Here is a 12,502-nt window from a genome sequence, read left to right as displayed (position 1 = left end):
GTAATAACTGTCTAAATTTTTTTTCTTTCGTTATTCATGTTGTACCCATACATTAAAAACCCCTTTCGCTTACTGTACTTCTGTCATATTAGGAAAATCATTTGCTTTTCTATCGACTGCAGTCATGATTTTAGTAACAATGTAGCACATTGCTGGAGTTTAAAACAAAAAAGGCTACTTTTGAACTTTTATGTATTAAGAAACAATATTACATATTTCTCTTTGTGTATAATTATTCTTTAATATCAAAGTAGTTAAAATCTAATGATTCCTTTTTGGCCTCTTGTAGTGTAATTTGTCATCACTTTTGTGCACTCTTGGAATGCAGAACATGAGATCGTGACAGAAAAAGAACGGAGAAATAATGCAGAGCAAAAGGACATCTGAGGCTTTACTGAAAATGTGTGTTTAAATTTTGTTACTTAGATAACTCTATTTTTAACTCTTTTTATATGAAAATGAAACCAAATACAGACAAAGAAATAAAATTGCATTCCTTTACCTTAGTGCAGTTATGCGCAACTTTAACTTACTGGGAGTCAATTTTGAGTATATAAAATTTTGGCTAGCTACAATTACCTAGTGCACTTTTAATATTTTAGTTATAAATGCGTTACACAAAGTATAAAAATGTGTGGTATAACATGTTAAGGAAAAGGTATACTCCTTGTATTATTTACAAAAAATTCAGCAAGATGGAAGTTAAATACAGGGAAATCATATTTTAATCTGAAATTTAACACTGCATTTCTTCTGCGAGGTTTCTGTCCCTCTGGTACATGTTATGGCTAAATCCATGCAGTCGTTGGGATGTTGATTTGTTATCCTGTATCTAAACATATATATTAACAAGTTCATTGTTGAAAATCCTCTTTCACATTTTTAAGTAAATCGGAAGCAGAAATTTATCTTTTTAAAAGTTTAACAGTTCATGATTTTTCTGATCTAGGACTATTCAAATGGCTTTTTGTGATATTCTTGATCTTAATTAGGATGAAAATGAGTTTTTTCCATTTCTAGATCAATAGAATTGTTATTTAACATATTCGCAATCATTTACCATTTTTCTTAAATACTAGTATTATGTAATGGGTTTGAAGTGAATGAAGTAGTTGGCCTAATTTTAAATACACTCAAAACATCTAATTTAGAAACTAATTTAAGTTCGATGAGATTTTCCAAATGATTGTTTCAGTTTTCTTATATTTCATGCTTTAGTTCTCCAGATTTTCAAAGTGGCGAAACGTGCATTACATTATGGTAAAAATGTATATTCCTTATATTTGTGTAATATTTTCACAAAATTAATTTTGATTTAAAATGAATTTATAATACCCTTTAATTCAAAGACTTTAGTTCTCCCCCCCTCCCTCAAGTTTAAGATTTAGCTATTATGTCTGTAAGAATGGCTAAATCATAGAACCAGGTATGTTCAATAATTTCTTCATAAGTTTCGTTTCTGGATTTTTAAAATTCTTCTATGAAACTTTTGTAACAGAAGCTGGGATGGAACCCTGGCAGCCAGACAGAATATCCCTTCCCTGAGTGAAAATTTCTATCATTTCTTTGAAAGTGACCTTATAATATTTCAGAATAAACCCTCGTAACACTAATAAATGTATATAGAATTTTTAATGTTTATATAATGCGTGTTTGGTTCATACAATATTTTGAGCTTTTATATTACTAATTCTGTATGTGAATTAACACAGTTTTATATACAACACCTGCTTCAAGGCTAAAAGTAAAGCATTTGAATTATGTTTTACCTTTCGTCTGTTTTCAGACGCAGATTCTATTCTACAATTTACGGAATTTCTCGGTATTGGACATCTCGCATAGCTGACAAAATTTCATTCCTATGTTTAGGTTTTATAGTACAATAAGTCGAGCATCCCTACATTAGTATATGACTTTGATTCCTTCGAAAGAAAAAGGAGTATCTTAGTTTTCTTGAATTTTTGGTCATAATTTTAGTTTGTAGGTAACTTCAATAGCTCTTCCACGAAATTGCATTTAAATTTTTTGCTACATCTCAAAATGCTGTATCTTTCAATGGCATTTGATGTGTTTTGGTTACCTGTATTAAAGCTGGGCTCAAACCCGGGCAGTTAGACAATGTGTTCTTTCCCTGAGTGAAATATTGCTATAATTTCATTAAAGTGACCTGGTAATATTTCATTATTATTTCTTGTACATTGGACTAAGCTGTCCTCTCTCTTGGATGAGAGTACCTAAGTAAAGAACTCAAAATTAGAAACGGTTCTTACGCTAAAATTCAGAATGAAATATTTCTTTTATGGTATATGACTTTTGTTTCCAAGATGTTCTTCGAAGTCTGTTTTTAGAGTGGTGTTTTTGTGCCCTTTTTTTTAAAAATAAAATCTTTAAAAGTATATATGTATAGCTTTTTTAATGTTAATATATTGCGAGTTTGATTCTTACTCTATTTTCATCTGTTATGTCACTAATTCTGTGTGTGAATTAAGATAGTTTAATATATAACACCTGCTTCAAAGCTAACAGTAAAGTTTATTTTGTTTATTTGTGATTTAAAATTACCGACTTATATTCTTTTGGTGCCATCTTTCTACCAGTGCTGAAATTATTTACTCTTCTCGAAGATCATTATCCCTTTTATTCTGTGTATCTGTAATAACTGTCTAAATTTTTTTTCTTTCGTTATTCATGTTGTACCCATACATTAAAAACCCCTTTCGCTTACTGTACTTCTGTCATATTAGGAAAATCATTTGCTTTTCTATCGACTGCAGTCATGATTTTAGTAACAATGTAGCACATTGCTGGAGTTTAAAACAAAAAAGGCTACTTTTGAACTTTTATGTATTAAGAAACAATATTACATATTTCTCTTTGTGTATAATTATTCTTTAATATCAAAGTAGTTAAAATCTAATGATTCCTTTTTGGCCTCTTGTAGTGTAATTTGTCATCACTTTTGTGCACTCTTGGAATGCAGAACATGAGATCGTGACAGAAAAAGAACGGAGAAATAATGCAGAGCAAAAGGACATCTGAGGCTTTACTGAAAATGTGTGTTTAAATTTTGTTACTTAGATAACTCTATTTTTAACTCTTTTTATATGAAAATGAAACCAAATACAGACAAAGAAATAAAATTGCATTCCTTTACCTTAGTGCAGTTATGCGCAACTTTAACTTACTGGGAGTCAATTTTGAGTATATAAAATTTTGGCTAGCTACAATTACCTAGTGCACTTTTAATATTTTAGTTATAAATGCGTTACACAAAGTATAAAAATGTGTGGTATAACATGTTAAGGAAAAGGTATACTCCTTGTATTATTTACAAAAAATTCAGCAAGATGGAAGTTAAATACAGGGAAATCATATTTTAATCTGAAATTTAACACTGCATTTCTTCTGCGAGGTTTCTGTCCCTCTGGTACATGTTATGGCTAAATCCATGCAGTCGTTGGGATGTTGATTTGTTATCCTGTATCTAAACATATATATTAACAAGTTCATTGTTGAAAATCCTCTTTCACATTTTTAAGTAAATCGGAAGCAGAAATTTATCTTTTTAAAAGTTTAACAGTTCATGATTTTTCTGATCTAGGACTATTCAAATGGCTTTTTGTGATATTCTTGATCTTAATTAGGATGAAAATGAGTTTTTTCCATTTCTAGATCAATAGAATTGTTATTTAACATATTCGCAATCATTTACCATTTTTCTTAAATACTAGTATTATGTAATGGGTTTGAAGTGAATGAAGTAGTTGGCCTAATTTTAAATACACTCAAAACATCTAATTTAGAAACTAATTTAAGTTCGATGAGATTTTCCAAATGATTGTTTCAGTTTTCTTATATTTCATGCTTTAGTTCTCCAGATTTTCAAAGTGGCGAAACGTGCATTACATTATGGTAAAAATGTATATTCCTTATATTTGTGTAATATTTTCACAAAATTAATTTTGATTTAAAATGAATTTATAATACCCTTTAATTCAAAGACTTTAGTTCTCCCCCCCTCCCTCAAGTTTAAGATTTAGCTATTATGTCTGTAAGAATGGCTAAATCATAGAACCAGGTATGTTCAATAATTTCTTCATAAGTTTCGTTTCTGGATTTTTAAAATTCTTCTATGAAACTTTTGTAACAGAAGCTGGGATGGAACCCTGGCAGCCAGACAGAATATCCCTTCCCTGAGTGAAAATTTCTATCATTTCTTTGAAAGTGACCTTATAATATTTCAGAATAAACCCTCGTAACACTAATAAATGTATATAGAATTTTTAATGTTTATATAATGCGTGTTTGGTTCATACAATATTTTGAGCTTTTATATTACTAATTCTGTATGTGAATTAACACAGTTTTATATACAACACCTGCTTCAAGGCTAAAAGTAAAGCATTTGAATTATGTTTTACCTTTCGTCTGTTTTCAGACGCAGATTCTATTCTACAATTTACGGAATTTCTCGGTATTGGACATCTCGCATAGCTGACAAAATTTCATTCCTATGTTTAGGTTTTATAGTACAATAAGTCGAGCATCCCTACATTAGTATATGACTTTGATTCCTTCGAAAGAAAAAGGAGTATCTTAGTTTTCTTGAATTTTTGGTCATAATTTTAGTTTGTAGGTAACTTCAATAGCTCTTCCACGAAATTGCATTTAAATTTTTTGCTACATCTCAAAATGCTGTATCTTTCAATGGCATTTGATGTGTTTTGGTTACCTGTATTAAAGCTGGGCTCAAACCCGGGCAGTTAGACAATGTGTTCTTTCCCTGAGTGAAATATTGCTATAATTTCATTAAAGTGACCTGGTAATATTTCATTATTATTTCTTGTACATTGGACTAAGCTGTCCTCTCTCTTGGATGAGAGTACCTAAGTAAAGAACTCAAAATTAGAAACGGTTCTTACGCTAAAATTCAGAATGAAATATTTCTTTTATGGTATATGACTTTTGTTTCCAAGATGTTCTTCGAAGTCTGTTTTTAGAGTGGTGTTTTTGTGCCCTTTTTTTTAAAAATAAAATCTTTAAAAGTATATATGTATAGCTTTTTTAATGTTAATATATTGCGAGTTTGATTCTTACTCTATTTTCATCTGTTATGTCACTAATTCTGTGTGTGAATTAAGATAGTTTAATATATAACACCTGCTTCAAAGCTAACAGTAAAGTTTATTTTGTTTATTTGTGATTTAAAATTACCGACTTATTGTCTTTTGGTGCCATCTTTCTGCCAGTGCTGAAATTATTTACTCTTCTCGAAGATCATTATCCCTTTTATTCTGTGTATCTGTAATAACTGTCTAAATTTTTTTTCTTTCGTTATTCATGTTGTACCCATACATTAAAAACCCCTTTCGCTTACTGTACTTCTGTCATATTAGGAAAATCATTTGCTTTTCTATCGACTGCAGTCATGATTTTAGTAACAATGTAGCACATTGCTGGAGTTTAAAACAAAAAAGGCTACTTTTGAACTTTTATGTATTAAGAAACAATATTACATATTTCTCTTTGTGTATAATTATTCTTTAATATCAAAGTAGTTAAAATCTAATGATTCCTTTTTGGCCTCTTGTAGTGTAATTTGTCATCACTTTTGTGCACTCTTGGAATGCACAACATGAGATCATGACAGAAAAAGAACGGAGAAATAATGCAGAGCAAAAGGACATCTGAGGCTTTACTGAAAATGTGTGTTTAAATTTTGTTACTTAGATAACTCTATTTTTAACTCTTTTTATATGAAAATGAAACCAAATACAGACAAAGAAATAAAATTGCATTCCTTTACCTTAGTGCAGTTATGCGCAACTTTAACTTACTGGGAGTCAATTTTGAGTTTATAAAATTTTGGCTAGCTACAATTACCTAGTGCACTTTTAATATTTTAGTTATAAATGCGTTACACAAAGTATAAAAATGTGTGGTATAACATGTTAAGGAAAAGGTATACTCCTTGTATTATTTACAAAAAATTCAGCAAGATGGAAGTTAAATACAGGGAAATCATATTTTAATCTGAAATTTAACACTGCATTTCTTCTGCGAGGTTTCTGTCCCTCTGGTACATGTTATGGCTAAATCCATGCAGTCGTTGGGATGTTGATTTGTTATCCTGTATCTAAACATATATATTAACAAGTTCATTGTTGAAAATCCTCTTTCACATTTTTAAGCAGATCGGAATCAGAAATTTATCTTTTTAAAAGTTTAACAGTTCATGATTTTTCTGATCTAGGACTATTCAAATGGCTTTTTGTGATATTCTTGATCTTAATTAGGATGAAAATCAGTTTTTTCCATTTCTAGATCAATAGAATTGTTATTTAACATATTCGCAATCATTTACCATTTTTCTTAAATACTAGTATTATGTAATGGGTTTGAAGTGAATGAAGTAGTTGGCCTAATTTTAAATACACTCAAAACATCTAATTTAGAAACTAATTTAAGTTCGATGAGATTTTCCAAATGATTGTTTCAATTTTCTTATATTTCATGCTTTAGTTCTCCAGATTTTCAAAGTGGCGAAACGTGCATTACATTATGGTAAAAATGTATATTCCTTATATTTGTGTAATATTTTCACAAAATTAATTTTGATTTAAAATGAATTTATAATACCCTTTAATTCAAAGACTTTAGTTTTCCCCCCCTCCCTCAAGTTTAAGATTTAGCTATTATGTCTGTAAGAATGGCTAAATCATAGAACCAGGTATGTTCAATAATTTCTTCATAAGTTTCGTTTCTGGATTTTTAAAATTCTTCTATGAAACTTTTGTAACCGAAGCTGGGATGGAACCCTGGCAGCCAGACAGAATATCCCTTCCCTGAGTGAAAATTTCTATCATTTCTTTGAAAGTGACCTTATAATATTTCAGAATAAACCCTTGTAACACTAATAAATGTATATAGAATTTTTAATGTTTATATAATGCGTGTTTGGTTCATACAATATTTTGAGCTTTTATATTACTATTTCTGTATGTGAATTAACACACTTTAATATAGAACACCTGCTTCAAGGCTAAAAGTAAAGCATTTGAATTATGTTTTACCTTTCGTCTGTTTTTGAGACGCAGATTCTTTTCTACAATTTACGGAATTTCTCGGTATTGGACATCTCGCATAGCTGACAAAATTTCATTCCTATGTTTAGGTTTTATAGTACAATAAGTCGAGCATCCCTACATTAGTATATGACTTTGATTCCTTCGAAAGAAAAAGGAGTATCTTGGTTTTCTTGAATTTTTGGTAAAAATTTTAGTTTGTAGGTAATTGTAATAGCTCTTCCACGAAATTGCATTTAAATTTTTTGCCACATTTCAAAATGCTGTATATTTCAATGGCATTTGATGTGTTTTGGCTTGCTGTATTAAATTTGCTGTATTAAATCGAACCCGGGCAGCTAGACAATATGTTTTTTCCCTGAGTGAAATATTGCTATAATTTCATTCAAGTGACCTGGTAATATTTCATTATAATTTCTTGTACATTGGACTAAGCTGTCCTCTCTCTTGGATGAGAGTACCTAAGTAAAGAACTCAAAATTAGAAACGGTTCTTACATTAAAATTCGGAATGAAATATTTCTTTTATGGTATATGACTTTTGTTTCCAAGATGTTCTTCGAAGTCTGTTCTTAGAGTGGTGTTTTTGTGCCCTTTTTTTAAAATAAAATCTTTAAAAGTATATATGTATAGCTTTTTTAATATTAATATATTGCGAGTTTGATCCTTACTCTATTTTGATCTGTTATGTCACTAATTCTGTGTGTGAATTAAGATAGTTTAATATATAACACCTGCTTCAAAGCTAACAGTAAAGTTTATTTTGTTTATTTGTGATTTAAAATTACCGACTTATTGTCTTTTGGTGCCATCATTCTACCAGTGCTGAAATTATTTATTCTTCTCAAATATCATTATCCCTTTTATTGTGTGTATCCGTAATAACTGTCTAAATTTTTTTCTTTCGTTATTCATGTTGTACCCATACATTAAGAACCCCTTTCGCTTACTGTACTTCTGTCGTATTAGGAAAATCATTTGCTTTTCTATCGACTGCAGTCATGATTTTAGTAACAGTGTAGCACATTGCTCGAGTTTAAAACAAAAAAGGGTACTTTTGAACTTTTATGTATTAAGAAACAGTATTAGATATTTCTCTTTGTGTATAATTATTCTTTAATATCAAAGTAGTTAAAATCTAATGACTCTTTTTTTCCCTTTTTGTCCTCTTCTAGTATAATTTGTCATCATTTTTGTGCACTCTTGGAATGCAGAACATGAGATCCTGACAGAAAAGGAACGGAGAAATAATGCAGAGCAAAAGGACATCTGTGGCTGGTAATTCTTGTTTTATATCAACTTTATTTCCACTAGAAATGCTTGAATGTTATAATTTGTACGTCTCTTTTCACATGTTGCTTTATATTGGAGCTTTACTAGTTATTTATTTTACATGAACGCTTCAAATTATGTGTTAATGTTTAGGGTAGCATTTATGCGTTAATTTCGTAGGTTTTGAATTCCATTTTGAATTGTCTGAATTGGTGTTTTCTTTTGTAATATTCGAAGTGAGGTTGAACTGTTAATCACACTATAATTATCAGAAGTCTGAGATTTGTTAGAGTTCTGTTGCTTCGTAGTGGTTTCAAAATTACTGCTGTGGTGTAATTTTTTCCCAAGTGGCCTCCTTTCGCATTACGAGAAGGAGGCTAAACATTTTCTTCTCTGTGTGGCCTAATATTTTCCCTGTCCGACGGGGTTTTCTCTTCCCAACAGGCCAATTTAATTGCACTGCCTGTGTATAAACCAATTTTGTTTCAGATTTTTCTGAATTTAGAGTGTATCTCTCAAGTGCTATTTCTGTTAAAACCATTGAAAGTTAAGTGTTGAACAAAAAATAAATGTAAATAAAAATTTAATGTGTACTTGTAAAGAAAGTTAGTGGAGCCAAATTATCTTCTGTTAAGGATGCTCAAAATGTGCTTTTTCTTAGTTGTTTTAAGCATACTTTATTATATTTTTTCCTTAATCTGAACAATTTTGGCATATTGTGAAGTTTTTTGAACCAATTTGCGAAGATCTATTCAAAATTGATTCGATAAATAAAAATTCATTTTGAAATCAGATCATAGATGTTTTATTATTATCGAAGTAAAATTCTGCAGATTAACTTTCAACTTTGTTTTGAAAAGCACTCTGAAAGTTTCTTTTGGACTTCTTTCCGTTCTCTTGGCAAATACATGACAGAATTATTTTTTGAAAAAGCTGATGTCTTTTGCTTATAATAACGACTGATCAAACTGTAGCCGTTCGCTGTAAAGAGCACGTTTCCCAGTATTACTTTTAAAGTGTCCTATTTTTTCTTTAATTGGGTCAATCTCCGCTAGAAGATCAGACATTGCTTTTCTGTTATTTAACAATTCCTTCATCTTATCTTTAGTTAAAAGCTCTTCTTCGTAATGAGCGCTTTTATTGTCAAGGGTTTTATAAGAACCCAATTCTTCTTTTGTAATTTTCTGATTCATTGTTTGACTTCTCTATCTTCCGTATGTGAAAATTCTTCGGCATCCTTTGCTTTTGAGGTTTGTAAGATTTTTTTTTGGGCTTCATTTTCAGTCGATGTAAATTGTTTAAAGTAGCAGATAAATTCTTTCCGGTGTTGATGGCTGAATGTTGAACCACGTATGAATGAAATACTAGCAGTGGACAAATTAAATGGAATCCTTCAAGGTACTGCTATACACGAAATCATGCTTTAGAAGTCTGCGCTCAGAAAGTACCTGCTGTATTAAAAATTATAGGCTACGAAACGTGACTTGAAGAATCATACGAGTTATGTAGAATGCAGATTGAGAGTTTAGTCCTGATAAATAAACAGTCTATACAGATGATTGGAACTCATAAAAATTTAGGTGGATTTACTCTTAAAGTATTTTATTCCTGGACCTTGGATTAGTTATAAACAGTACTTGTGTCAAAACAGATTAAAGTATATGGATTCCCTGTTTAAGAAAGGAATTTCTCTCTGACAGTATGCAGTCTGTATCATAGCTGGAATAGCGAGGTGTTGCGTCTTCAGGAAGACAAAATCTGTTATTCTGCAATTTTTACTGAAAATGTGTGTTTAAATTTTGTTACTTAGATAACCCTATTTTTAACTCTTTTTATATGAAAATGAAACCAAATACAGACAAAGAAATAAAATTGCATTCCTTACCTTAGTGCAGTTATGCGCAACTTTAACTTACTGGGAGTCAATTTTGAGTTTATAAAATTTTGGCTAGCTACAATTACCTAGTGCACTTTTAATATTTTAGTTATAAATGCGTTACACAAAGTATAAAAATGTGTGGTATAAGATGTTAAGGAAAAGGTATACTCCTTGTATTATTTACAAAAAATTCAGCAAGATGGAAGTTAAATACAGGGAAATCATATTTTAATCTGAAATTTAACACTGCATTTCTTCTGTGAGGTTTTTGTCCCTCTGGTACATGTTATGGCTAAATCCATGCAGTCGTTGGGATGTTGATTTGTTATCCTGTATCTAAACATATATATTAACAAGTTCATTGTTGAAAATCCTCTTTCACATTTTTAAGCAGATCGGAATCAGAAATTTATCTTTTTAAAAGTTTAACAGTTCATGATTTTTCTGATCTAGGACTATTCAAATGGCTTTTTGTGATATTCTTGATCTTAATTAGGATGAAAATCAGTTTTTTCCATTTCTAGATCAATAGAATTGTTATTTAACATATTCGCAATCATTTACCATTTTTCTTAAATACTAGTATTATGTAATGGGTTTGAAGTGAATGAAGTAGTTGGCCTAATTTTAAATACACTCAAAACATCTAATTTAGAAACTAATTTAAGTTCGATGAGATTTTCCAAATGATTGTTTCAGTTTTCTTATATTTCATGCTTTAGTTCTCCAGATTTTCAAAGTGGCGAAACGTGCATTACATTATGGTAAAAATGTATATTCCTTATATTTGTGTAATATTTTCACAAAATTAATTTTGATTTAAAATGAATTTATAATACCCTTTAATTCAAAGACTTTAGTTCTCCCCCCCTCCCTCAAGTTTAAGATTTAGCTATTATGTCTGTAAGAATGGCTAAATCATAGAACCAGGTATGTTCAATAATTTCTTCATAAGTTTCGTTTCTGGATTTTTAAAATTCTTCTATGAAACTTTTGTAACCGAAGCTGGGATGGAACCCTGGCAGCCAGACAGAATATCCCTTCCCTGAGTGAAAATTTCTATCATTTCTTTGAAAGTGACCTTATAATATTTCAGAATAAACCCTCGTAACACTAATAAATGTATATAGAATTTTTAATGTTTATATAATGCGTGTTTGGTTCTTGCAATATTTTGAGATTTTATATTACTAAATCTGTATGTGAATTAACACAGTTTAATGTAGAACACCTGCTTCAAGGCTAAAAGTAAAGCATTTGAATTATGTTTTACCTTTCGGCTGTTTTCAGACACAGGTTCTATTCTACAATTTACGGAATTTCTCGGTATTGGGCATCTCGCATAGCTGACAAAATTTCATTCCTATGTTTAGGTTTTATAGTACAATAAGTTGAGCATCCCTACAGTAGTATATGACTTTGATTCCTTCGAAAGAAAAAGGAGTATCTTGGTTTTCTTGAATTTTTGGTAAAAATTTTAGTTTGTAGGTAATTGTAATAGCTCTTCCACGAAATTGCATTTAAATTTTTTGCCACATTTCCAAATGCTGTATATTTCAATGGCATTTGATGTGTTTTGGCTTGCTGTATTAAATTTGCTGTATTAAATCGAACCCGGGCAGCTAGACAATATGTTCTTTCCCTGAGTGAAATGTTCTTTCCCTGAGTGAAATATTGCTAAAATTTCATTAAAGTGACCTGGTAATATTTCATTATAATTTCTTGTACATTGGACTAAGCTGTCCTCTCTCTTGGATGAGAGTACCTAAGTAAAGAACTCAAAATTAGAAACGGTTCTTACGTTAAAATTCGGAATGAAATATTTCTTTTATGGTATATGACTTTTGTTTCCAAGATGTTCTTCGAAGTCTGTTCTTAGAGTGGTGTTTTTGTGCCCTTTTTTTAAAATAAAATCTTTAAAAGTATATATGTATAGCTTTTTTAATATTAATATATTGCGAGTTTGATCCTTACTCTATTTTGATCTGTTATGTCACTAATTCTGTGTGTGAATTAAGATAGTTTAATATATAACACCTGCTTCAAAGCTAACAGTAAAGTTTATTTTGTTTATTTGTGATTTAAAATTACCGACTTATTGTCTTTTGGTGCCATCATTCTACCAGTGCTGAAATTATTTATTCTTCTCGAATATCATTATCCCTTTTATTGTGTGTATCCGTAATAACTGTCTAAATTTTTTTCTTTCGTTATTCATGTTGTACCCATACATTAAAAACCCCTTTCGCTTACTGTACTTCTGTCGT

The 12,502-nt window shown here is 30.2% G+C and overlaps 1 long non-coding RNA gene across 1 annotated transcript in view; it reads left to right on the top strand.

Moving 5' to 3' along the window:
• The window catches only part of LOC146992786 (uncharacterized), a 56,905-nt gene that overhangs the window by 17,440 nt on the left and 26,963 nt on the right, over window positions 1–12,502 (top strand). The window contains exon 5 of the long non-coding RNA XR_015038976.1: window positions 8,260–8,362. This is a non-coding gene — a long non-coding RNA (uncharacterized LOC146992786). The remainder of the gene's footprint in view (window positions 1–8,259; window positions 8,363–12,502) is intronic.

The sequence above is a fragment of the Stegodyphus dumicola genome, chromosome X2 (genome assembly GCF_044657685.1).
Source record: "Stegodyphus dumicola isolate Sdum_Otavi_A_Nest chromosome X2, ASM4465768v1".
Classification (NCBI taxonomy): Eukaryota; Metazoa; Arthropoda; class Arachnida; order Araneae; family Eresidae; genus Stegodyphus; species Stegodyphus dumicola.
Note: the sequence above shows the minus strand (reverse complement) of the source record. Positions and strands in the feature narration are given on the sequence as shown.